Raw genomic sequence first — 25,628 nt, forward strand, 5'->3', positions numbered from 1 at the left:
CCAAACCAACCAAACAAAAAAGGGCTACTTCCAAATCATCTTAGTTCACAAAGAATTAAGAGAAAAATACTGTAACAAAATGCAGGTGAATCTTTCCCATCCCACCCCCTGCTCCGTAGTGTATCTGTTGAATACCTCTTTCCCTGCTAGGCTGAGCGCTCCTAGAGGCTAGGACAGCGTCCATCTCCCCTGCTGTGCTCATACACAAGGCTGAGAACCTAGTGGAAATTCACCCCATGTGTGCTGAATAAATAATGAATGACTGAGTCGTCTCATAGTGAAACTGACAGCATTAACAGCCTGAACCTAGCCAGAACATAGACAGGAACTTGAACGCACATTCTGGGACTCGAACCCAGCCTAAACCCAGATTGGGACTTGAACCCACGTTTTAAATTAGCACTCACCCAATGTCTGGACTTACTGAGGTTCAGATTCTTTTCTTTTTTTTTTTTTCATTTTTTTTTTCCACTGTACAGCATGGGGACCAAGTTACACATACATGCATACACACTTTTTCCTCTCGTTGTGTTGCGATGTAAGTATCTAGACATAGTTCTTAATGCTACACAGCAGGATCTCATTGTAAATCCATTCCAAGAGCAATAGTTTGCATCTGTTAACTCCAAGCTCCCGATCCCTCCCACTCCCTCCCTCTCCCTTGGGCAGCCACAAGTCTATTCGCCAAGTCTGTGATTTTCTTTTCTGTGGAAACGTTCATTTGTGCTGTATGTTAGATTCCAGTTATAAGTGATATCATATGCTATTTGTCTTTCTCTTTCTGACTTATTTCACTCAGTATGAGAGTCTCTAGTTCCATCCATGTTGCTGCAAATGGCATTGTGCCACTTTTTTATGGCTGAGTAGTATTCCATTGTGTATATAAACCACATCTTCCTAATTTAATCATCTGTCAATGGACATTTGGGTTGTTTCCATGTCTTGGCTATTGCTGAATTCCTTCGGAGCAGTTCTGTATGCCTCCATTCAGAAGGAATTCAGCAAGAGACAGTGATAGGCAAGAAATAGATTTATTAGGATAGGACGCTTGTGAAAGATGCAAGCAGGTGGGTGAGGAGGCTCTGCCCCAAGGATCCAGTGGGCTACAATTTTATCATCCAAGGGGAGTGGGGATCAGAAAAGAGCACCTCTTCCTCTTTCTTAGAGCAGTAGCTCCTTCTTCGTATCCAGTAAGGTGTGTACTCACATCAGCAGAAAGGCAGTTCTCAAACTCCTGCCCTGGGTGTGAATCTGAATGCAGACTTCACCCCATCCTCCACCCAACAACCTCTTCCCGGGAAGAGCATCACCTCCACTAGTCAAGCAAGCCTGCCTTGTTCTAATGGCTTTTGGGGGCAATTTATTAACTTACAGTGATCTCCCAACATCCCCTAGATTTCCCTCTTGATCTATGAACTTTTATTGGGACTTATACAACTACCTGTGCCTACTCCATCCCTGTCAGTAAGAGAAGAAATTCAGTAATCTCCAGGTGTGAAGCAGCTCTTCCATTTGGGCAGGGGGGGGTCTTGCAGAATGACTCCTGACCGAGAGAGGTGTGGAGAGACCAGCTCGCTAGCCTGGAGAGCTTTAACGGAGTGTGGACATCAGCTTCAGAAAGTGGGAAGTAGCCGGAGGTTTAAGGAAGGAAGTAACATGATTAGCTCTGCATTTAGAAAGATGACCCTGAAGCATTAATAATTAAGAGATGCTTGCAAAAAAAACCAGAAGGGAGAGGATGAGGCCCTGAGCTAAGGCAACTGGGAAAGGAAAGGGGATGACTTACAAGAATCTCCAGGGTCTGGTGACCAGATATGACGCAGAGGGTGACTCCTGTGCATACAGGTGCCAGTGACTGAATAAAAAGAGCTGATGTGAAGACAGTTTCATTTGGGGGCCTGCTCAGTTTTTGGTGGCAGATGAGGCCACTTCATTTTGGAATTCAGGATGTATAGAGAGATCTGGTCTAGAAATATGGTTCCAGGGGATCATTCAGTGTAAAAAAGAGGAGGTGATGCTCTTCCCAGGAAGAGGATGTAAAGTGAGGAAAAGAGGCAGGAGGTAGTGTCCCAGAACCCGCATGGGCAAAGAATGCTCAGCATGGTACCCAGGGGGAGGAGGAAACCCAGGGATGTGAAGCAGGCAAGATAGAATGGTAGACGCTTTACAAGAAGGCAAGTGCTAGACCTGGCTCTGTGACCTTGTCAGGTGAGGATGGAGAACAGTCTCTTGGACATGAGATAAGCAGATCCTGGGCACCAGGATAGGCTAGTATTCTCCATTTTCAGATATGCTGTTGCTAAAAACAGCAAAACTAGAATGACTACTTAGTAAGTACATAAACCTTTGAGCGTATTACATTTCATTTTTTTGTAGTTCTTAAAATCAAGGTATTGAATTTAGTACTTGAATTTCAAGTCCTTTTTAACTATATATCGATAACTGCATTGCGCTTGTATAAGTATATGCTTTTCTTGAGATCTAGACTCTCATTGATTTACTTCCTGTATTACGCATTGTAACATATGAGGCAGCTCCATACACTATTGAGATGTCTACAGGGATAATCAGCGTTTTATATTTTATGGGTTAAAATACATAAATAGAACAGTGTAATGAACCACCTGTACCTGTTACTCAACTTCACTATTAAATTTTTATTTCACTCAGCACCCTTCATAATTACATTTAAAAAAACTCTGGAGTATTTTAAAGCAAATCCAAAATAATTTTACCTGTATGTATTTCATTATGAAATCTGGCAAGTAAAGACTTCTTTTTTTTTTTTTTTTGTCTTTTTAGTTGCTGCACTGATGGAGGTTCCCAGGCTAGGGGTTGAATCAGAGCTGCAGCTGCCGGCCTGCGCCACAGCCACACAGGATCCAAGCCACATCTGTGACCTACACCACAGCTCACGGCAACGCCAGATCCTTAACCCACCAAGCGAGGCTAGGGATCGAACCTGCATCCTCATGGATATTAAGTTCATTGCCGCTGAGCCACAATGGGAAGTCCTATAGGAAGTATTTTTACTGCCAGTTTATATTTGTGAGAGAGACTGAGAGATTGAGTAAGGGAACCTGGACACTTCGTCCCTCTCCTTCATCCTCAGCGTAGTTTCCACCTGGTGACAAAATGACAACACACTGTAGATTAAAAAAAATTGGGAATTCCAGCCATGGCTCAGCAGATGAACCTGACTAGTATCCATGAGGACACAGGTTGGATCCCTGGCCTCGTTCAGTGAGTTAAGGATCCAGCATTGCCGTGAGCTGTGGTGTAGGTGTCAGACAGGGCTCGGATCCTGTGTTGCTGCGGCTGTAGTGTAGGCCAGCAGCTGTAGCTCTGACTGGACCCCTAGCCTGGGAATTCCCATATGTCATGGGTGTGGCCCTAAAAAAAAAAAAATATATATATATATATATATGTGTATGTGTGTGTGTATGTGTGTGTGTGTGTATTTGACAACATCCAGAGGAAGGAGTGTTTGTTCAGAGCAAGGGCAATTTTCTTCCTTCTCCTCTCACTATCCCCAGTTGGTTTCTCACTCAGTGCTCTTGCCTGGGGAATGCCGTGTGCCTGAACCAGTCACCAAGGCAAGGATATGTTAACTAGATGGAGTGAAAATCGGTGGCATCTCTGGAGTTAGGGATGAGGTCAGTCCATTCCTGCCACCTAACCCTGCAGACACCATAGTGGGAGAAGGTCAGAAGGATAGTGAGAGCACAGTGTCTCCAACTGTATCTTCCAGTCGCCCGTTCTAAGCACCCATGATGAGGGAGGGCTTTGTGAACAAGGACATAGCTGGCCCAGTGCCTCGCTCATGGTGAAGTCTCAGCATAAGCGAACAATTATACATGTGTTGAGTGGGTCAAGCTTGTGGAAGACAAGTTCTTTACCCTTAAAGATAAGAAATATAGTTTGAAAATATTCTTGACAGAATGTTACATTCACTTAAAAATCAAAAATTTTACAAGAGGGTTGAATTTTGCAAATACAGTGCTTAGAAATTCATTCTTTTTCTTTTTTTTTGGCCTTGCCTGCGGCCTGTCAGAGTTCCCAGGCCAGAGATCCAACCTGTGCCACAGCAGCGACTGGAGCTGCTGCAGCGACAGCACTGAGTCCTTAATCTTCTATGCCACAAGGGTACTTCCTCTAGTCTTTTGAAATAAACTTTTGGTTTTGAAATAATTTTAAATTTGCAGAAAAGTTGCAAAATGAATACTGACAGTTCCTCTGTACCCCTTACCCAGTTTCCCCTGTTGACGTTATACATTACCATGGTAACGTCAAAACAAGGAAACTAGCATTTGTACATTATTATTAGCCATGCTCCAGACTTTTTGGATTTTACCAGTTTTTCCACTAATGTCCTTTTTCTGTTCCAGGATCTCATCCGGGATGTCACATTGCATTTAGTTCTGTCTGCTTTGATGTGGTGCTAAGTTATTAGTCCAAATTGTGGCACACTGTGTCTCAAAAATGAGGCAGGCGTGTTACTAGAAATGAACCTGTACAGATTAAATCAGATCTTGATTATTTCAGATTCTTCCTTGGTAATTTTTGCCATTTGGCAAAAGCCTAATTATAATCTTCCACCAGTTTATGATGGAACTCGGCACAGCCTAGCAATGAAAAAGCACAGGCAATGGATAGACTTAGGCGGTCGGCCTCAAATCTGGCCTGCAGCCTTTAGCCCACAGTCAGGCTTTGGGCAAGCTTCTTAATTTCCCTGTCTTGTTTTCCTCATCTGTCAAAGAATACTAGTACGCCCACACCTTGGAGATATTTCAGGTTTAGTTCTAGACCATTGCAGTAAAGCAAATATCATAAAAAAGGAAGTCACACAAAAATATCTTAATGCTAAAAAAATGCTAACTATTATCAGAGCCATCAGTGAGGCATAATCTTTGCTGGTGGAGGGTCTTTCCTTGACCTAAATGGCTGCAGACTGATTGGGTGGTGGTTGTTGAAGGTTGAGGTGGCTGTGGCTATTAAGTTAAGACAACAGTCAAGTTTACTGTGTCAGTGGACTGTTCCTTTTCTGAATGCTTGCTCTGCAGCATGCCATACTGTTGGATAGCATTTTACCCACAGAACTTCTTTCACAACTGGAGTCAGTCCTCTCAAACCCTGCTGCTTTATCACTTAAGTTTATGTAATACTCTAAATCCTTTGTTGTCATTCCAACAATCTTCACAGCATCTTGACCTGGAGTAGATTCCATCTCAGGAAACCACTTTCTTTGCTCATAAGAAGGAACTCTCATGAGCTCATCTGTTCACGTTTTTTGATAAGATTGCAGCAATTCAGTCACGTCTTCAGGCTCCACTTCCAATTCTAGTTCTCTTTCTCTTTCTGCCACATCTGCAGTGACTTCCTTCACTAAAGTCTTGGACCTCTCAAAGTCATCCATGAAGGGTTGGAATCAGCTTCTTCCAAACATCTGGTAGTGTTGATATTTTGACCTCTTCCTATGAATCATGAATGTTCTTAATGGCATCTAGACTAGTGAATCCTTTCCAGAAGGTTTTCAATTTATTTCACCCAAATACATTAGAGGTATCACTGTCTAGGGCAGCTATAGCCTTGTGAAATGCATTTCTTAAGAAGTGAGACTTTAAATTTGAAACTATTTCTTAATCTCTGGCACAGGCTGTGGACAGATGTTGTGTTAGCAGGCATGAAAACAACATTAATCTTAGTGTACACCTCCATCAGAGATGTGACCAGTGCATTGTCACTGAGCAGTAATATTTTGAAAGGAATCTTTTTCTCCTCAGCAATAGGTCTCAAGAGTGAGCTTAAAATATTCAGTAAGCCATGTTGTCGGCAGATGTGCTGTCATCCAGGCTCTGTTGTTCCACTTAGAGATCACAGGCAGAGTAGATTTAGTGTAATTCTGAAGGACCCTAGGATTACTGGAGTGGTAAATGAGCACTGCCTTCAGCTTTAGGTCACCTGCTGCCTACACCCCTAACAAGACTGTCAGCCTGTCCTTTGAAGCTTTGAAGCCACTATTGACTTCTCTTCTCTAGATGTGAAAGTCCTAGATGGCATCTTCTTCCAATAGAAGGCTGTTTTGATTACATGGTTTAGTATAGCCACCTGCACTCATCATCTTCGCGACATCTTCTGGATAACCTGCTGCAGCGGCTGCATCAGCACTTGCGGCTTCATCTCGCACTTTGATGTTGTAGAGACACCTTCTTTCCTTAAACCTCATAAACCAAACTCTGCTACCTTTTAACTTTTCTTGTGCAACTTCCTTATCTCTCTCAGGCTTCATAGATTTGAAGTGAGTTAGGGCCTTTTTTGCATTAGGCTTTGGCTTAGGATGTCCTGGCTGATTGGATCCTCTATCCAGACCACTAGAGCTTTCTCCATCTCAGCAGTAAGGCTGTTGTTATTTACTTATTTACTGGTCATTCGTATGTTCACTGGAATAGCATGTTTAATTTCCTCCAAGAACTTGTTCTTTGCATTCACACCTTTTTAAAAATGGTTATCATTTTTGTTTGTTTTGTCTTTTAGCTCAGTGAATTTTGTTGTATTTATAGTTTTACAACAGTCATCACGGCCCAATTTTACAGTATTTCCATCCCAAACCCACAGCCCATCTCTTCCCTACCAACCTGTCTCCTTTGGTGACCAGAAGTTTTTCAACGTCTCTGGGTCAGTATCTGTTCTGCAAAGAAGATCATACATTGACACCTTGGCTGTTTGGAACAAGAGGCCTAGCTTTCAGCCTATTTTGGCTTTTTAGCTTGCCTTCTTCAACAGGTTTAATCATTTGTAGCTTTGATTTAAAGTGAGATGTGCAACTCTTCCTTTCACTTGAAGACCTAGAGGCCATTGTAGAGTCATTAACTGGTCTCATTTCAATGTTGTTGTATCTCAGGGAATAGGGAAGCCCAAGGAAAGAGAAGGAGACAGGCGAATGGCTGGGCGATGGATCACCATTTATTGACCAAGTTCACTGTCTTATATGGGTACAGTTTGTGGTGCCCCCGATTAATTACAATAGTAGCATCGAAGATCACGGATCATCATAACAAAAACATAATAATGATGACAAAGTTTGAAATAGTGCAAGAATTACTGAAATGTCACACAGAGACACGAAGTGAACAAATGCTATTGGAAAATGGTGCCAATAGAACTTTTCCACATGGGGTTGCCCCACACTTTCAATTTGTGAAAAATTCAGTATCCTCAAAGTGAAATAAAATGAGGTGCAGTAAAACGAGGTATGGCTGTACCTACCTTATAGGATGGTTTGAGCAGTGTCTCCTGCTATGTTTGTGATTTATTCATATTATTTCAAGAAGGGACTGCCTTGAAGATATTTGTTTTAAAAAAGTTCTTTAATGTAAATCAATAATGTAAACCAAAGTCCAGGATAAATATTTGTGATCTGTAAAACAAACTCTTTCCAGTTATCTTCAAGTACTACAGAAGCAGCAATTACATTTAACCAACTAGTTTTTTTTTTTGGTCTTTTAAGGGCTGCACCCACTGCATATGGAAGTTCCCAGGCTAGGGGTTGAATTGGAGCTATAGTTGCTGGCCTATACCACAGCCACCGCGACACAGGATCTGAGCCGCATCTGCCACCTATACCACAGCTAACGGCAACGCCGGATCCTTAACCCACTGAGCAAGGCCAGGGATCAAACCTGTGTCCTCATGGATACTAGTCAAATTCGTTTTCACTAAGCCACGGTGGGAACTCCTAACCATCTAGTATTCTTTAACAACTCTAGACTATGTTCATTCAGGTTTAGTTTTCTAACTTTAATTATTTACTACATGTATTTTTTTTTTTCCCTTCAAGTTCATAGAGCCCAGTATATTTACCTAAATGAGGTTAGGATTATATAGAGGCATGGAAATACATATTTCCTACCTTCTCCATTCTCTCCCATCCCCCACTGCATCTCCAAAACAAGAGAGCCATGGGGCTCATACCTTGGTTTTTTTTTTTTTTTTTTGGCTCTGATGTGGAGTGACTTGATGTGGAATCTCAGTTCCCAGGCCAGGGACTGAACCCAGGCTACACTGGTGAAAGTGCCAAATCCTAACTGCTAGACCGCCAGAGCGCTCCCATATACTTGTATTCTTTTGTTGGTTTTCCAGGTATTCATTTAGATTTTTAATGCAACTTCCTATTATTTTGCTTTGTTCTATTTGTTGTTGTTTTTTGGTTTGCTTTTGGCTGCTCCCACAGCGTGCAGAAGTTCCCGGGTCAGGGATCTAACCCTTGCCACATCAGTGACCCAAGTCACAGCAGTGACAACTCCAGATACTTAATCTGCTGAACCACCAGGAAACTCCAAAAATTCCCCTTTGAAAATACAATCATAGTATCATTATCAGATATTTAAAAAGCCACATTTCATCATTGTAAATATCAGTCCATTTTTCACATTTCCCTGATTTTCCCCATGAATGATTATTTTTTTAAAGCAGTTTGAATTAGGATTTAAACTGTTGTATAAAATGTGAGTCCTTAATATATCTCCTTGGTCTTTTTTAATCTATAGGTTCCTTTCCTTTTTCTTTTTCTTTTACAATTATTTCATTTTCTGAACTGTGATTTTGCCCCATAGAGTTTCCCACAGTAGATTTTGCTGATTACATCCTTGTGTCATTATTAATACATTTTTCTGCTCCTTATGTGGTCCAAAGGCAGAGGCTTGGTCATTTTCAGATATAATTTGTGATGCTAGTGGCTATTGAGGACCATTGTCTAGATCTGTGAATTCATGAGTGGTTGCTAGGCATTGATGTTCTTTTTATTATTCTCTCTCTATTTATTGGCTTGAATACACGTATAAAGAGAAACTTTGTCAGAAATTAGTTACCCTGAGGTGTAGTTTTTAATAGTAAAAGCAGGATAAATGCTTGATTCTTTCTTTTATTATTTATTTGTCAAAATAAGTTGGTTGCCTCCAAAGACCACAAACTAAAAGTGAAACATTCTAGTGTCCCCTTTTATTTGAGCCTCCCCTCCTTTTTTTGGAAGGGGATGTTGGGGGTATTTGAAATAGGCTATTGTTGTCTTGTTGATTTTTATTAAAAAGATATATTATTCAGGTTTTCCCTTTGTAATTTTTATTTAGGGAAGAACCAATAAGTGGGTTGAGTCTCACCATCTGCCTTTTCTTAGTTCTTTGAATTTAGATAAATTTAGGAACTTAGAAATTGTTTAGAAACTGCAAGCTTCTCTCTCTTCTACACACTCCCCCTTCTCTCCACCTTGCTAGTGGAAATTAATCCTATTTTCAAAATTACCCAAGCCAGGGAGAATAACCATCCATTCTCGTGATTACTATATGCCTACTCTCTCTCTCTCAATCATTGTACTGGTCTTGTGGGCGCAGAGTAGCTGACATGAAAGTTTGTTCTGGAAGGGTGAGTGGAATTTTGCCAGTATGAGAAAGGGAAGAACATTTCAGGTTCAAGGAAGGGCCTGGGGAAGTGTAAGAAGTCTGGATAGTTGCTAAGGAGGGTAGGTGGTAGGAGTGGGACAGGAGTTTGAAGGTTAGGTTGAGTGGTTTAGGGGGACTGTACATGCACAGATAAAATTTTATCCTGGAAGCATTAAAGGTAATGAGAGTGTTTGTTGGTTGGTTTGTCTTTGTTTGTTTGTTTGTTATTTCCCCACCACATTTTTTTTTTCTCCACTGTACAGCATGGGGACCCAGTTACACATACATGTATACTATTTTTTTCTCCCATCATCATGCTCCTTCGTAAGTATCTAGACATAGTTCTCAGTGCTACACAGCAGGATCTCATTGCCTTTAAGAGGAGAGAAACATCAAGCATACAGATGACCAAAAACATATGACAAGGTAGTCTCACTAATAATTAAAGAAAAGCAAAGTTAAACCTAGTTGTTTTTTTTTTTTTTTTTTGTTAATTCAACAGGCAAAATGACAAAGATTGATAAAAATCAGTGCTGATGAAAATGGGGGTGAGGGAGACACATTCTTTCACATACTGTTGGTGAGACTATAACTTGGAGAATCTGTTTTGGAGATGAGTTAGGCAATATTTATTAAATAAAATGTGTATATAAGCTTTTGACCCAGGCTTTCCCCTCTTTGCACTGTAAGTGCGTAAGGATATACATGTAAAGTTATTTATTATAGCATGGTTTATGATATGAACAGAAAGTGAAAACAAATACTTTTTTTTTTTTGTCTTGTCTTTTTGCCTTTTCTAGGCCCGCTCCCGAGGCATATGGAGGTTCCCAGTCTAGGGGTTCAATTGGAGGTGTAGCCACCAGACTACGCCAGAGCCACAGCAACGCGGGATCCGAGCCGTGTCTGCGACCTACACCACAGCTCACGGCAACGCCGGATCATTAACCCACTGAGCAAGGGCAGGGACCGAACCCGCAACCTCGTGGTTCCTAGTCGGATTCGTTAACCACTGAGCCAAGATGGGAACTCTGAAAACAAATACTTTTTTAACAAATATTCATTGACTACCAAGAGGCAGGCAGTAACCTGCCTGTTGAGAATACAGTAGTGAACAAAACAGTCAAAAGTCTCTCTTCAAGGAGAGTTGGTCAAAAGTTTCTACCCTCAAGGAGCTTACCTTCCAGCTGGATGGGTGAAGGGGGCAGAAATAAACATGATACTTACACTATATAATATCTCAGCCAGTGCTTCTGCTGAGTGAAATAAATAAGGAAAAAGGCATAGAGCTTGCTGAGGCATCGTCAGAGATGCTGTCACTGGGCAAGTGTCACTGGAACAGACCTGAAGGAAGGGCAGGGGTGAGTCATGACGTTATCTAGGGAACGTTGTCTAGACAGAAGGAACAGTGAAAGCAGAGGGCATGAGATAGGACTGTGCCCAGTGCATTTTAGATATAGGAAGGGGTCCAAGCAGGGTTGGACCGGAGCCAGGGAATAGAGGGCAGTAGGGGATGAGGTCATAGGTAGTGTGGTGGGGGTGGATAGTGCGGGATGGAGCAAAGGGGGTTGGGCCAGGCAGACCCAGTAGGTCTGGGAGGGGATGATAAGGCTTTGACTCTGAGAGGAGGGAAGCAGGGGAGTGATTTGATTCACTAAGTATGTACTGATTACCAGCCACATGATCAGTACAGTGGTACTCTTCTAGATGCTGAGGTTGCGGAGCGGAGAAAATAGATGGAAGTCCCTCTCCTCACATACTATTTGCATGACTTAACCTCTGGAAGCATCAGTCTCATTTCATTGTGGAAAATAGACTGCAGGAGGATCAGGTGCAAGTGGGAAGCTGAGTTAGGAGGGTGTTGTGGTATCCTAGGTAAAAGATGCTGATGGCTTAGAACAGTTCTGTTGGATTCTGGACAAATTTTGATGATGGAGCCAAGTGGATTCACTGATGGATTAGAGTTGGAGTGTGGGAGAAAATGAGGGTGACTCCACGGTATTTAACTCGAGCAAATGGAAGAATGGTGGCACCGTTTATCAAAACGTGGACGATTTTGGGTAGAACACATTTAGGGGGAAAATCAGAAGTCCTATATTTGGGGGATTTCCTGTCATGGCTCAGCGGAAACGACTCTGACTAGTATCCTTGAGGACGCACGTTTGATCCTTGACCTCGCTCAGTGGGTTAAGACTCTGATGTTGTCGTGAGCTGTGGTGTAGGTCGAAGACATGGCTTGTATCTAGCATTGCTGTGGCTGTGGCATAGGCCAGTGGCTACAGCGCCAATTCATCCCCAAGCCTGGGAACCTCTGTATGCCATGGGTGCAGCCCTAGAAAGACAAGGAAAAAAAAAAAAAAAAAAAGCCCTGTATTTGCACATGTTTAATTTGAAACGTTTAACCAAGTATCTGGGCATCTTGTGACTCAGTCATGTTGACACATAAAATTAACCATTCCAAGTCCACCCTTTACCAACTTGGCATATGTGTATCTCCTAAACCATACTTAATCTCTGAATAAAGGCAACAATAAGGTCATAATTGTGCCTGATGTGATACAAGTATCCTGCATGTAACTCAGACACACTAACTCCTTACCCAGAAGAGAAGGTGAAGTCCTTGCGTCATGTTTACCCTTGGTGACATCCTGTAACTTAAATATACGATGTGAAATTAACAACACTTAAATACTATCACGTAAAGTCCATACATCTAAGGTTACATGATAAGGAGATAAAAGAAGGAATACAACAAAGATATGCACTTTATATATGTTTTAATATATGTGTGTATACACATACAAACATAGTCATAACCCAGTCAGAAGGAAATAGTCATGACAATTACCGTCCTCACTATCACTGGTTGCAAGGTGGTAGCTGATATTTTTAACTACCTTCTTTCGCCACTGTTCCCCTTTCATGGCTATTCCTCTTCAGCAACTGCCCCAGCTGGTCCTGGTTCTTTACCTGGTGGCCCAGACCTTACATCCCTAAAGGGTCTGAGACATTAGTAAAGTTCCACTTGAATTAGATTGTTTCAGTTTTCTGTTGAATTTAATCCCAGTGCATTGTAATATTAAGAGACATCCTAAGGGATCTCGTGTTACCAAGATGCTCTTCCTTCCCTCCATCGTGGAGTAGTGGTCCAGTTTCCCTTTGGCAGTCAGGATCAATTGCCCCAGCCAATGTTGTAACTTCCTCTGTTCTTACTGATTCAGAGACCTGGGGAGACCAGAGTGGCCAGGTGATAGTCTTGAATTCCGGTTCGGTGGAATCATTCTTGTGTCTCCTGGTGGAAACTTTTTTTTCCCCTTTGAAATTAAGACTTTCAGGCCAGCAGAACATATAGTCCTGGGACAGGAAGCAAAATTTTTGCCAGTGGGTCACTAGGGGAGCTAGTGAATGGTGTCCCTTCCTTGTCCACTTCTTGATTCTTGGGTTTGTGATCCTGGTCTTGGGAAAAGCAGCACCATATTTTGGATGTTGACGCCTAGAGAACCAGGTCCTGGCCTGCAAGGGGTATTGCCAGGTGGCTCAGACTGTAACTGAGTCTGCAAAAGGCCATTCCAACTTCTCTCAAGCCAGCTGCTTTAGGATGATGGGGAACATGATAATACCAGTGAATTCCATGGTCATGGGTCCATTGCATCACTTCATTGGCTATGAAATGAGTTACTTGCCATGGAATTCCTGTCGTGGCTTGGTGGAGATGAATCTGACTCGAATCCTATCCCTGGCCCCGCTCTGTGGGTTAAGGATCCAGCGTTGCCTTGAGCTGTGATGTAGGTCACAGACTTGGCTCAGATTCTGTGTTGCTCTGGGTGTGGTGTAGGGCAGCAGCTAAAGCTCTGATTCGACCCCTAGCCTGGGAACCTCCCTATGCCATGGGTCTGGCCCTAAAAAGACAATAATAATAATAATAATAATTAAAACTGTGGTTTAGGAGTTCCCGTTGTGGCTCAGTGCAAACAAATCTGACTAGTAGCCATGAGAATGCAGTTCCATACCTGGCCTGGCTCAGTGGGTTAAGGATCCTGTGTTGCCATGAGCTGTGGTGTAGGTCGCAGACAGGCTCCGATCTGGCATTGCTGTGGTGGTGGCCTGGGCCAGCGGCTACAGCTCAGATTCAACACCTAGCTTGGGAACCTCTATATGCTGTGGGTGCACCCCTAAAAAAACAAAAAGTTAAATAAATAAATAAATAAATAAAATTGATTTAGTCCTGCTTGCACTTGGAAGATTTTCTGTTCAGATGCATACCCATGGAGAGTTTGTACCTCCATTTTTAAAAAGTAGTAGTGCAGGGAATAAAAGTTTATAGACAAGGTCTGTTTTCCTTGTTTATTATTAGTGAACAGTTAGATCTCACTGTCAGTAAAAATTGATGGCTGCAGCTTCCAAACTATTGAGCCTGTGCTAATAAATGCAACAGTTGTTCATAATTTGGTGGTAAATGACCTTTAAATGTAGCCGTTTCCGGAGGCTCTCCTTGGGGAACAATTTAACTTCCAAATGACACCCTTGAGTACTTGTTATCATTTAAATATGCTTCCTTTTGTCAATAACAGAATAACAAATACTGGTTAGATTTCTAATGTTGATTCAGATACCAGGAAACCTGCAGCATAAATTAGTGTACGTTTGATTTATATTGACCAAAATTTTTTACATGGCTGTGTTACAGGTCAAGGTGACATGCATTTAAATGCATGGCAGAGCAGAGGTCGTGCTTGACTGATGTGGATGCTTACTCGGTTTTTAATTAACTTTTAAATATTATCCTAAAATTCCTTCTCAAGTACCAATTATTAGGTAGAGGGTTGAAATTAACTTGGGATATTAGTGGATACCATATTTTCAAAAGTCAATAATCTTGATCTTCACCATAAAAATGATTAAATTATTGCTACATTTTATCTTGTAATTGTAGGGAAATTAGATCTGTTTTTCCATCATAACTCTGAATTCATTGTCTGTGGGTTTTGCATTGACAGTTTTGCAGAAATAATCTGAGATAGCATTGAAAATATTTTGCAAAGTAATGAACAAAGTCTTACCTAGTATAGGAAGTACTGTATCAGGCAAATGCATTTTTTTTTTAGTGCTATGAATGTTTTTTTTAAATCGATGTCACCGTGTGCGTGGAAGGCGGGTCGTTTTCAGGGTGAAGATGTGGATTAATTTTGTCAGCCATTCATTAGTAGTCCAAAGCAGTGTATGTTTTAGAGAAGCTTTAATCAACACCTGTCTTGCCCTTTGAGAGAATATCTTCACAATGAATGCTACTTCTTTTGCATGTATAGTTGGATAAAAAGCATTTTGCTCTCAGTGTAGAATTTTTTTTTCACTTAGGTCCCATGTAAGAAGTTTTACATGATTCAGAAGTTCAGAACTGAAGTGTGCAAAGGGTTTTATTCTTTTCAACCATGAACATTTGTTATTAATCAAAAAATGTGGGAGCTCTGGTTGAGGCTCAGAGGAAATGAATCTGACTAGTATCCATTGGTGCAGCCCTAAAAAAAAAAGTGCTTTTGGGAGTTCCTGCTGTCGCTCAGTGAGTTAAGGCTCTGGTGTTATCCTTGCTGTAGCTCCAGTAACTGCTATGATTCCGGGTTTTATCCTGGCCCAGGAACTTCTACATGCCATGGGCGCAGCCAAAAAAAAAAGTGTGCTTTGGGAATTTTGGGATAACCTTTTGAGTTTTGCTTCTCTGGAAAAGGAAACAGAAATCTTCTCTCCTTTAAAATTTTTCATAGGAACTTTTTTTTTTTTTTAGCTGCCCCCCCCCGCCGCCCGAAGCATATGGATGTTTCCAGGCTAGGGGTCAGATTAGAGCTTCAGCCACCAGCCTATACCACAGCCACAGCCACTCCAGATCCAAGCCACCTCTTCAACCTACGCCATCACTCCAAGCAATGCCAGATCTTTTAATCCACTGAGCAAGGCCGAGGATTGAGCTCACATTCTCATGGATACTAGTCAGGTTCCTTACCACTGAGCCACAACGGGAACTCCTCATATGAACTTTTACAGCTATTAACAGAGCTATCCTCTAGAGGGAAAAGGACAGCAGTTCTGCCTGCCTGCAGTGAATGGCAGAGTCCTGGGATGTCAGGTTAGTTTCAGGCACACTGTAGTTTTCTGCCTGGGTTTCACAGGCACAGAACAGCATCTGCCCCGCATGGTCCACGAGGTCAAAAGAAGTGACTGTGTTGAGAATGCCAGTAAGTGAGAGAAGGAAGTGAAGATAATAAAATTGAAAGTGGTTAGAGAATGACACATGTATGTGTATATGAGATGAATCATTTAATAGTAGGAACGATTCTGAAGGACAGAGGGGAGAGTGAGGCAGCCTTTCTCCTAAGTGGACAGACACTAGTGACTGACAGATGGAGACTTCTGGGTGCCATCACCAACCTTGGTTAGGTGAAGGCAGGGGGTTTGAGAAAGAGGCTAATTGTCGATGTAGTGGTGCTGCTGGGGAAGGACCCACTGGGACGCTGTCCAGGTAAGCGCTTGAATTTCTAGTGCAGATGGCTGGCTCCTAAAGTGGTGATGCCCAGCCCTTGCTGCATTTGGAATCACATGGAGATCTTTATACACCTACTTGGGCCCCCTGCTCTCAGAGAGTCTGACCGTTCTGGAGTATGGATGGAGCAGCAGAATTTTTAAGTTTCCTGGGTGATTCTAATGAGCAGTAAAAGTTGAGAACTGCACTAAAATTGTCTGAATGATGTTTGTGGAGATCTTTAAGGCAGGTGACTTGCCCCAGCACATCCATCTTTTTTTTTTTTTTTTTTTTTTTCCCCTCTTTATGGCTTTACCTGTGGCATATGGAAATTCCCGGGCTGGGGTCGAATCGGAGCTACAGCTGCCAGCCTGTGCCATAGCCACAGCAGTGCTAGATCTGAGCCAAGTCTGTGACCTATGCCATAGCTTGTGGCAATGCTGAAGCTTTAACCCACTGAATGAGGCCAGGGATTGAACCCGTATCCTCACAGAGACGTGGGTTCCTTAGCCTGCTGAGCCACAGTGGGAACTCCTTAGCATGTCTTAATAGATTAAATCAGTGGTTCTTGGTACCCCACCCCCCCACCCCCGAGAGCTTTTTAGGAGTGTATCTATGGCATATGGAAGTTCCCAGGCTAGGGATTGAATCAGAGCTTCAGCTGCTGGTCTACACAGCCACAGGAACTCAGGATCTGAGCTTCATCTGTGACCTACATCACAGTTCACGGCAATGTTGGATTCCTGACCCACTGAGGGAGGCCAGGGATCAAACCCGAATCCTCACGGATACCAGTCAGGTTGGTTATTGCTGAGCCACAGCACAAACTTCCAAATCAGTGGTTCTTAAGAGTTTCAGGCCCGAGCCCCAGAGATTTCCAGGTAATTGGGGCCCAGGCTTCAGTAGGGTTAGCTTTTCAGATGATTTTAATTTGTAGCTAAGCCTTCAAACTATGGAGTAGGTGCCTTACCCTGCTTTAAAAAAGACACCCTATGGAGTGTATATTTAGCGCAAAGGACAGACGTCAGCTGTGTTTTAAAGCTTTAAAGGATTGGTTTATATTCTGATTCAGCCAAAGTGCTTCTAGCTCTGAGCACTTAAAACACTCTTATGTCTTTGGATCCATAGACAAATGAACTAAAGGAAAGCTTTAGTGACCTCACCAAGTGTCACTGGTAAGTGTGGGAACCAGACGGGTTTGGTTCCACATTTTGGCTTGTGACTTCCAGCAAGGGAACGTGGGCATGTCATCTGCCGCCCCCGTTTCCCTCAAGTGCTGACCGCAGTTTTCTCTCAAGGATCCAGGGCAAGTACTGGGCACATAGTAAGAATTTGCTGTGTGGGGCAGCTTCCTCCTTCCCTCCCTCCCTCCTTTCTTTCCTTCCTTCCTCCTGGTCCTAATATTTCTAAGACTTCTGGTTAAGTTATTAACCCCAGTAGGTTAGTCTGTCACTGTATATTTTTCCTTTCTTTCATCGTATATGATTTTTTTTTTTAAATTTTATGGCCACACCCGCAGCATATGGAAGGTCCCAGGCCAGGGATTGAATCTGAGCCACAGCTGTGGCAACACCAGATCCTTTAACCCACTGTGCCGGCCGGGTATCCAATCTGTGCTTCTGCAGGAACTTGAGTTGCTGTAGTTGGATTCTTAACCCACTGCATCACAGTGGAATGAGTAATTTTTGAAAAGCATTATCAAAAGACGCTTTCAGTGCTTTCAGATGATAAAGTGACATCCAAGGTGTCCTCGTCACCTCCTATGTAAGAAGGAATAAGGAGTGTCCAATGTGTGGTTAAACAGCCAGTTGTTGACAACTGCTGTTTACTTATTGATCACTGAGCACTTAGATGAAATGCCAGCTGCTTTTCTTAGTAGACGCCTAACAGTGTTCTCAAGTAAAACTTTGAACTGAGTTCCTCCTCTTTCCCAATATAAGAAGGGGTTTTTAAAAGAGGCCAGACACCAGCCTAACTCTTACATGGCTCTGGCCTGGCAGTAGAGCTGACCCAGTCCCCACCCAGACCCATTCTTATATGCTTTGCTCTGAGCAGGTGGAACTGCTTAAGCCCTTAACTCATGGTGGCTGTGTAGTAGTTGGTGTTGGCATTTGTTTCTAAAAATTTAAATTTTTTTTTTTTCTCTTTAGGGCCACACACCCGAGGCATGTGAAGGTTCCCAGCCTAGGGGTCAAATCCGAGCTGTAGCCACTGGCCTATGCCAGAGCCACAGCAACTCCAGATCCGAGCCATGTCTGCAACCTACACCACAGCTCACAGCAACGCCAGATCCATAACTCCCTGAGCAGGGTCAGGGACTGAACCTTTGTCTTCATGGATGCTAGTCAGATTCGTTTCTGCTGGGCCACGATGGGAACACCCTCTAAAAATTTAAATCTTTGTGTTGGATTTCTTTTCTTTTCTTTTTTTTTTTTTGGCTTTTTAGGGCTGCACCCACAGCACACGGAAGTTCCCAGGCTAGGAGCCAAATCGGACCTATAGCTGCCGGCCTACACCACAGTCACAGCAACACCATATCTGAACCCCACCTGCAACCTACACCATAGCTCACAGCAATGCCGGATCCTTATTCCACTGAGCAAGGTCAGGGATCCAACCTGCATCCTCAGGGTCACTAGTCGGGTTCCTAACCCACTGAGCCACAACAGAAACTCCCTCTGTGCGTGTGTGTGTGATAATTTTGTGATAATTTGCTGCTGTATAGCAAAGTGATTTGGTTTTACATGTGCACACATCCATTCACTTTGAGATTCTTTTCCCTCATAAACCATCAAGATATTGGGTAGAGTTCTTTGTGCTGTACAGCAGGTCCTTGTTGGCTGGTCATTCTGTGTACTTCAGGGTATATGTGCCAATTCCAGCTCATACTGTATGGGTAAGCACTGGATTCTTAGGTTGGCTATGGTAGTGTCGTTTTGAAAGTGTATTTTCCAGTTTTTTAGATTTGCAGTTTTGTTAATTTTTTGTTTGTTTGTTTGTTTTTTAGGGCTGCACTTGCAGTATGTGGAGGTTCCCAGGCTAGGGGTCTAATCAGAGCTACAGCTGCCGGCCCTTACCACAGCCACAGCAACATAGGATCTGAACCGCATCTGCGACCCACACCACAGCTCATGGCAATGCCGGATCCTTAACCCACTGACCAAGGCCAGGGATCAAACGCGCAATCTCATGGTTATTCGTTGGATTCATTTCCACTGCACCACAGCAGGAATTCCTGGAGAGTTTTTTAAAAAGCCACATTTGCTTTATGTTAGAGATATATTTATTTTCATTGGCATTTGTAGTAATGTTAGTTTATAAAATCTTAGTCTTTGAAAGCTCCTTATCATATTTTGAACCAGCTAGCTGCTTAATTATTTGTAACATTGAAAGAAAGCTAATTTTCAGGGAGAGTTCCATGAAAGATAGATGGAGATTACTAAATGTCAGTGCCATTTAATCTCTTGTGCTGTTCGTCTCTGCATACAAGGGAAGTACAGCATTTACCTATTAGAAAAGTAGCATAATTAATCGGTGTAACTTAAATCAAGCCTTTGAATGCCTAGTGGGTAACATCTATGGGCAGTTGACAATGATAAGGCATGATTCTAGCCCTCAAGGGGTTTGCAGTTTAGTTCTATACCAGTGACATAGCGCCCATGAAGCATTAACAAATGGTTTATGGTGATACTTAGAAAAACAGCAAATTGTATTGAACGGAGCTTTCGAGAATGAGGTCAGTGAAGAATAAAGTGCCGAGAAGTCTTCCTGCAAGAAATAGGGCTTAAGCTGCTTAAAGCCCAAGTCAGATCTAGATAAGCAGATGGAAAGGATAAGGCTTTTGTGAAGGAACACACCCCCCGGCCAAAGGTAGAAAGGTGTAAATGGACATATTGATGGAGGGTGCGGTGGGAAGAGAGCAGTGTCCAGAGTGCAGGAGATCGTGGTGGGTGGAGGGTGAAGTATCTGGGTACATGGGCAGAGCCAGGTGGCGGAGGTCCCTGTGGAAGGACTGTCTTGGTTCTCTTTTTCCTGGAGGGTGGAGCCACCAGTGCTGAGGTGTCAGAGTTCATTCCACTTTTGAGGGAGAGTGGCGAGAGGAGGGCACATTCCAGTAGGTGGGATGTCTGAGTTGCTTTGTGGGGCTGGAGTGGAGAGGAGGGATGCCCATCACTGGCATCAGGTAAGGGTGGGATCGGAATCTTTGAACTCTCATAACTTTATGCAGAAATAAACAGAGTTGCAGTAAGGTGACATGAAAATGAGGACATCATGTTGACCAACCGACCCTGATATACAGAATGTTTTCAAAGGGAGTTGATTGGAGTCAGCTATGGGACTATTGCTGTGGCCCAGGCTAGGGTAGGGGGCTAGAGAAATGACCCTGATGAAGGCCTGGACTGGAACAGTGCCCAAGAGGGTGGACATAAGAGATTCCAGAACAGTGGGCTTGAGGAACTGTCAGGAATTGGTAGCTGAGAGATAATGGTGAATAAAAAAAATAAAATTTACTGTTCTTGATCTCTGATGTCTTCGCTTGGTACTTTCTGCCCTACATTCCTGAACTGTCCTTCCGTCTCTCAGTTGCTACAGGATCTGGGCTTCTCAAGCTCCTCTCCCTGCAGGAAGCCTGTTCCACTCTCCTACCCAAAGTGGGTTAGCTTGTCCTTTTCCTTTCTGAACCATTTCTAGTGTCACTTTCTCCCAGTTACCAATGATGAGATTTTCACCTTTGCCCAAGAGTTTGCTTCTTATTCCTTTAAGCCTATGCGTTACTGAGTGATGATTCCCTCAGACCATGCTCTGAAAAGTGGTCACTGCACGTGGTCCACTCTATTCAGAAGATGCCTGGGTCTCAAGGTGATTCAGGGCAGGAAAAGCGAGAGGAAGAAGGACTGTTACCTGAAAAATGGGTTTGCCTTTTGGTAGGTGTTGAGCCAAAAGACACAACCAAGCCAAAGATCCATAGAAGGAAGGGGGTTATTACTTGCAGCAAGTAAGGAGAACACAGGAGATCTGTCCCAAAGTTGTGTCTCCCCACACAGCAAAATCGGGGAAGTTTTAAGCTAAGGGCACATGCATATTCATGAAGGGGTGGAGAGTTCAGCACAGAATTGGGGCAGAGGTGGAGAGTCCAAGCTTTAGTTGACTGAAGTCAAGGGTGGGTCAACATCCAGACCTAGGTAATGGGTCTTAGTTCCTGCAGAATTCAGACTGTATCACACTGTGATGTGATGTCCATCCCTTGAGGAGGGACTAGGACTCTGATTTATCCCTGGACTATTGTTTCCTGACTGCTTTTCCTTCGTTCTTATATTTCCTTAGTTTCCTGATTACGGGGACCTGTTCAAAGACAAGCATTGTGGCCAGGCTTGGATCACAGAATGGCTTAGGCCAAAATGGCTTCTCTTGGAGTCGTTCCCTGGTGGCCTAGTGGTTAAGGACTTGATTTTATCACTGCTGTGGCTGGGGTTCAATCCTGGCCGGGGAACGTTCACATGCTGTAAGCTCAAAAAAAAAAAAAACACCAAAAAAAAAAAAAAACCAAGAAGACGCAAACAAAAATGTTTGCCGAGTCAGAGTTCAACTGCCATAAAATACAGCTTAAAAAAATGGCTTCTCTTATGTCAAGAAGTCATGCCTGTTCTCTTTCTCCAGGGACTCCCTACCCTATCTGCTTACAAGACCATACAGCAGAGTCACGACCCGCCAGGGAGGGTCCATGAATAGCACAGCTGCTCTGAGGCAAAGAATTTCAGGGTAATGAGAGAACTTCCCCCTTGGGACAGTGGTGGGAGAATGAGGTGGGGAGGTGGGTGCCACCTCCTTTATTTACAGAACCTGACACGTAGGTGCTTTCCCTTCCTTCCAGGCACCTGGTTGGTGTTGAGTCCAGTTGGAGCACGTGGGTGGGCGAGGCCTGCTGGTGGTTGGGGCCCCCGCCGCTGTCCTAGGAAGGGCAGAGAGGGCAGGAGGATGCGGTGAGGATTGGGAACCTTCAGGGAGCAGTTTCAGTGTAGGGGATGGGAGTCAGATTGCAGCGACTTGGGGAGGTTGGAGAGAATGAGGAGCATGGCGTGTAAACCTTTTCAGGCGCCTTGACCGTGAAAGGAGGAGGAGGAACCAGGGCAGCAAGAAGGAGAAACGGTCAGGTAAAGACTCTAGATCAGAGCACTAACAGCGAGTATTTCAAGGTCAGGGTCAGGGGACAGTGGTGTCAGAGCTTGAGGGTTCTTCCTGAAAGGAGAGGGAGTGTGTGTGGATGAGGCTTCCTGGGAGTCCGACTGCCATTCCTGGAGTTGCTTTTCTTGTCAGGTAACAGATTTGTGCTGATGATTCAGTCATCAAAGTTTGGGATTAAGGAATGAGTTTAGAGCACATCATCCAGTAGAAATATAACAAGAGCCACGCAAGGATTTAAAATTTTCTCATAGCTGTTTTTTAATAGCCTTACCCATGGCATATGGAAGTTCTTGGGCCAGGGGTCAAATCTGGGGAACAGCTGCCACCTATGCCACAGCTATGGCAACACTGCACCCTTAACCCACCATACTGGGCTGGGGCTCGAACCCATGCCTCTGCAGTCAGATTCCTAACCCATCGTGCCACAGTGGGAACTCCCTCCAATAGCCATATTTAAACAAGGAAAAAGAAACAGGTGAAATGAATTTTAATTATTGTATTTGGACCAATAAACCCAAAATATTATTTAACCAGAAATCTATATAAAAATTAATGAGGTTTTATATTATTTTTTGTAGTAGTTCTGGAAATCAGGTATGTTTTACACTTAGAGAACACTTCCATTTGGACAAGCCTCATTTCAAATGCCCAGAAGCACTTGGTGGCGAGTGCTGCCATATTAGACAGGGCAGATTTAGAGAACAGAAGGGGTCCAGTTTACAGCAAGATGTGTACTGAGGTGTGGATAAAGGTATTCGCTTTGGGGAGCTGAAATTTTATGTTTTAGCTCCTTTAAGTACTAATGAGGATGGAACCTCACTATTATTTGTCTATGCTGTCAACCCGAGTACTCTCTAGGCTCTTGATTTCTGCTGAAAAGAGGTGTGTCGTGCTTGTGGTCAACCCGGCCTTAGATAGATGGGGTGGTACCACTAGCAAGTGTCTTCAGGGGGGTTGATCACTCTTGGGGCTGTTTCCAGCTTCTTCCACTCAGTAGCTGTTACTCACTGAACAAGTTACTTTACTTTCCCATGCCTCAGTTTCCCAATCTCTAAAATGGGAATAATAATAACAAATTTTACTTTATGAAATTCTATACTAGGGTTGTTGCAAAAATTAAGGGTGAAGGGCTGACCTATACTTAAGGCTTAACAAATAAATTTGAGGAGTTCCCATTGTGGTGCAGTGGTTAACAAACCCAACTAGGAACCATGAGGTTGAGAGTTCGATCCCTGGCCTTGCTCAGTGGGTTAAGGATCCAGTGTTGCCGTGAGCTGTGGTGTAGGTCACAGATGCGGCTTGGATCCTGCATTGCTGTGGCTCTGGCATATGCTGGTGGCTATAGCTCCAATTTGACCCCTAGCCTGGGAGCCTCCATATGCTGCCGGAGCGGCCCAAGAAATGGCAAAAAAACAAAAAACAAAACAAACAAACAACAACAACAAAAATAAATTTGAAAAGGGGATGTTTAGATGACTTTATTTGGGTCCACATTAATCATCATTACAGACTTTTTAATCTATTATTTTTTTGGGCCATACTCACACATGTGGCAATTCCAGGGGTCACATCTATGCCACACCAGCAACCCCAACTGCTGTAGTGACAATGCCGGATCCTTAACCTGCTGAGGCCACAAGGGAACTCCACTTTTTATAGATTTTTAAAAAATTTTTTCTAAAAACTAGAACATGATGAAATGTTGCTTGAGGTTGGAGTTTAAACAAAAAAACTTCCTCCTTCAGTCTTGTATTTTTCTTTAGAAAAATATAGAAACATAAAGCTTCATATTTCCTTAATTAAAATATCTGGAGCAATAATCAATATATTATTCTTAGGAGCTGCCTGAAGGTGGGTGTTATGCTCTTGAAAATCTTTCACAAATGGAATAGCAAACTTGAATTTGCAGCCTCTGCTGTTCCTGAGGAGTGTGCCACTGACATAAGGCAGCTTGGTTCTAATTGCCTCCCAAGTTGGAAAACTTTTCCATTATGCCTATCTGAATGAAGAGCTGTTAAGATGAAGCTGGAGGCAAGAGGAGGGGAACAGGGGAAGTAGAAATCTTGTCAGAACCACTGCCCATGTGCCCTTTATCTGTCAGTCAAGATCCCATTTTTCAAATGAGCTTTTACAATAGCCAGAGAGCAGGAGCACATCCTTAAGTGAGGCTGCAGGAACCTGCCTGCCTGCTTTGTCCAGCTCAGCCTTTCTAACTGAGCCCAAAGTTGACTTCTGCCTATAAAAGTGGAAAATGGGCCTGATAAAAATGTTTAGTCTGCAGGGCCTCGTTTTATTTATCAGATCAGAAAAGAACAATGTTTTGTTGTGTTGCGGTCAGAATAGAAGCCGACCTTGCTTGTTCACAAAAGCTCAAATCCTGGAGATAAGGGGGGCAAAATAATAGAGTACAATGGAAAGAGTAGAGAGTAATTATTTGTAGCTTGTCAAGTGAAGCCCTTTCAAACCCCCAGTGATTCAAATCTGGGAACTCTGCACAATTCTGTAAACTAACCACAACCAGCATCAGAGAAATCTCCCTTGGCCCACAGACAGCGCTGAAATTGCATCAGTTTGTCATGCACCGAGCATGCCAGCCTCACACAATATCATTTGGTTGCAAATGGGCCTGCCCCCAAAGCCCCGAAATACATTCTGTGGTATCTGACTCTTGGCCTGTGATTTGTCATGTCCCCGCTGCTATCAGCGTACAGTAATTTTAATAGATTCTGACGGCTTCCTTGTAGAAACACAGGACACATCTGTTTTGGGCATAGGATGAGAGAGGCTCCTCTAGCTGAAAACAACAGGCATGCATGTGGAAAAGTTGGAGATATGTTTCATTTCATTAAAAAATTGGTTTTAGGTTCAAGCTTGTGTTTTTTTGAATTACATAAAAAAAACCTTCTCTGCACAGTTTAATAGCTGTAAAACATATTGCTTGTTTTTATCTTTAAAGAAGTTAACTCTGCAGAAATGTGTTGCTGGCAGCCGTCTCAGCTTTCAGAAGTCACAGCTGTAAGTATGGAATCAGTCTAGTAAATCTAATAGTTTATTTAGTCCCTTGTGACTCAATGTGTGGCTCTCGGAGCAGCAGCAGTGGTGGGAGTTTGTTAGAAATGCAGACTCTCAGGCCCCAACCTAGACCTACGGCAATCACCCTGTATTCTCACGGGCAACCTGAGGGAGCCCCATGCACAGGGAAGTTGGAGAAGCTGAGAACCTCAGGCTTAGAGCACAGGCTTCTCAGTCAGAGAGAGCTGTGTGCACCTTCCAGCTTTTGACTTAGCCTGTTTGACTTTGGGCAGTTTGTCCTAAGCTTCAGTTTTCTCACCTACAGAGTGGGGCTTATATAAACTACATCATACGTTTATTTTGAGGATGAAATTAAGTTATGGATACATAGAAGTATAAATATCTCTACCTGTACCTCTCTCTGTTTATACAGTGCCTGACTTGGAGAAAGTATATAATTAATGAAAGATAGTTAGTGGTACCTCGATGGT

The 25,628-nt window shown here is 43.1% G+C and overlaps 1 protein-coding gene and 1 long non-coding RNA gene across 15 annotated transcripts in view; both read left to right on the forward strand.

The window, feature by feature from the left end:
- SNX24 (sorting nexin 24) overlaps positions 1–25,628 on the forward strand; it is a 157,727-nt gene that overhangs the window by 4,523 nt on the left and 127,576 nt on the right. The window lies entirely within an intron of this gene.
- LOC146405713 (uncharacterized) lies at positions 16,217–20,449 on the forward strand. Its single transcript, XR_014838668.1, has 2 exons — positions 16,217–18,132; positions 18,986–20,449. It is a non-coding gene; the product is annotated as an uncharacterized LOC146405713 (long non-coding RNA).

This window comes from Sus scrofa, chromosome 2 (genome assembly GCF_054392235.1).
Source record: "Sus scrofa isolate SSC_HxYL_T2T_F1_AM1 chromosome 2, Sscrofa_HxYL_maternal_Yorkshire_Landrace_v2.0, whole genome shotgun sequence".
Taxonomy (NCBI): Eukaryota; Metazoa; Chordata; class Mammalia; order Artiodactyla; family Suidae; genus Sus; species Sus scrofa.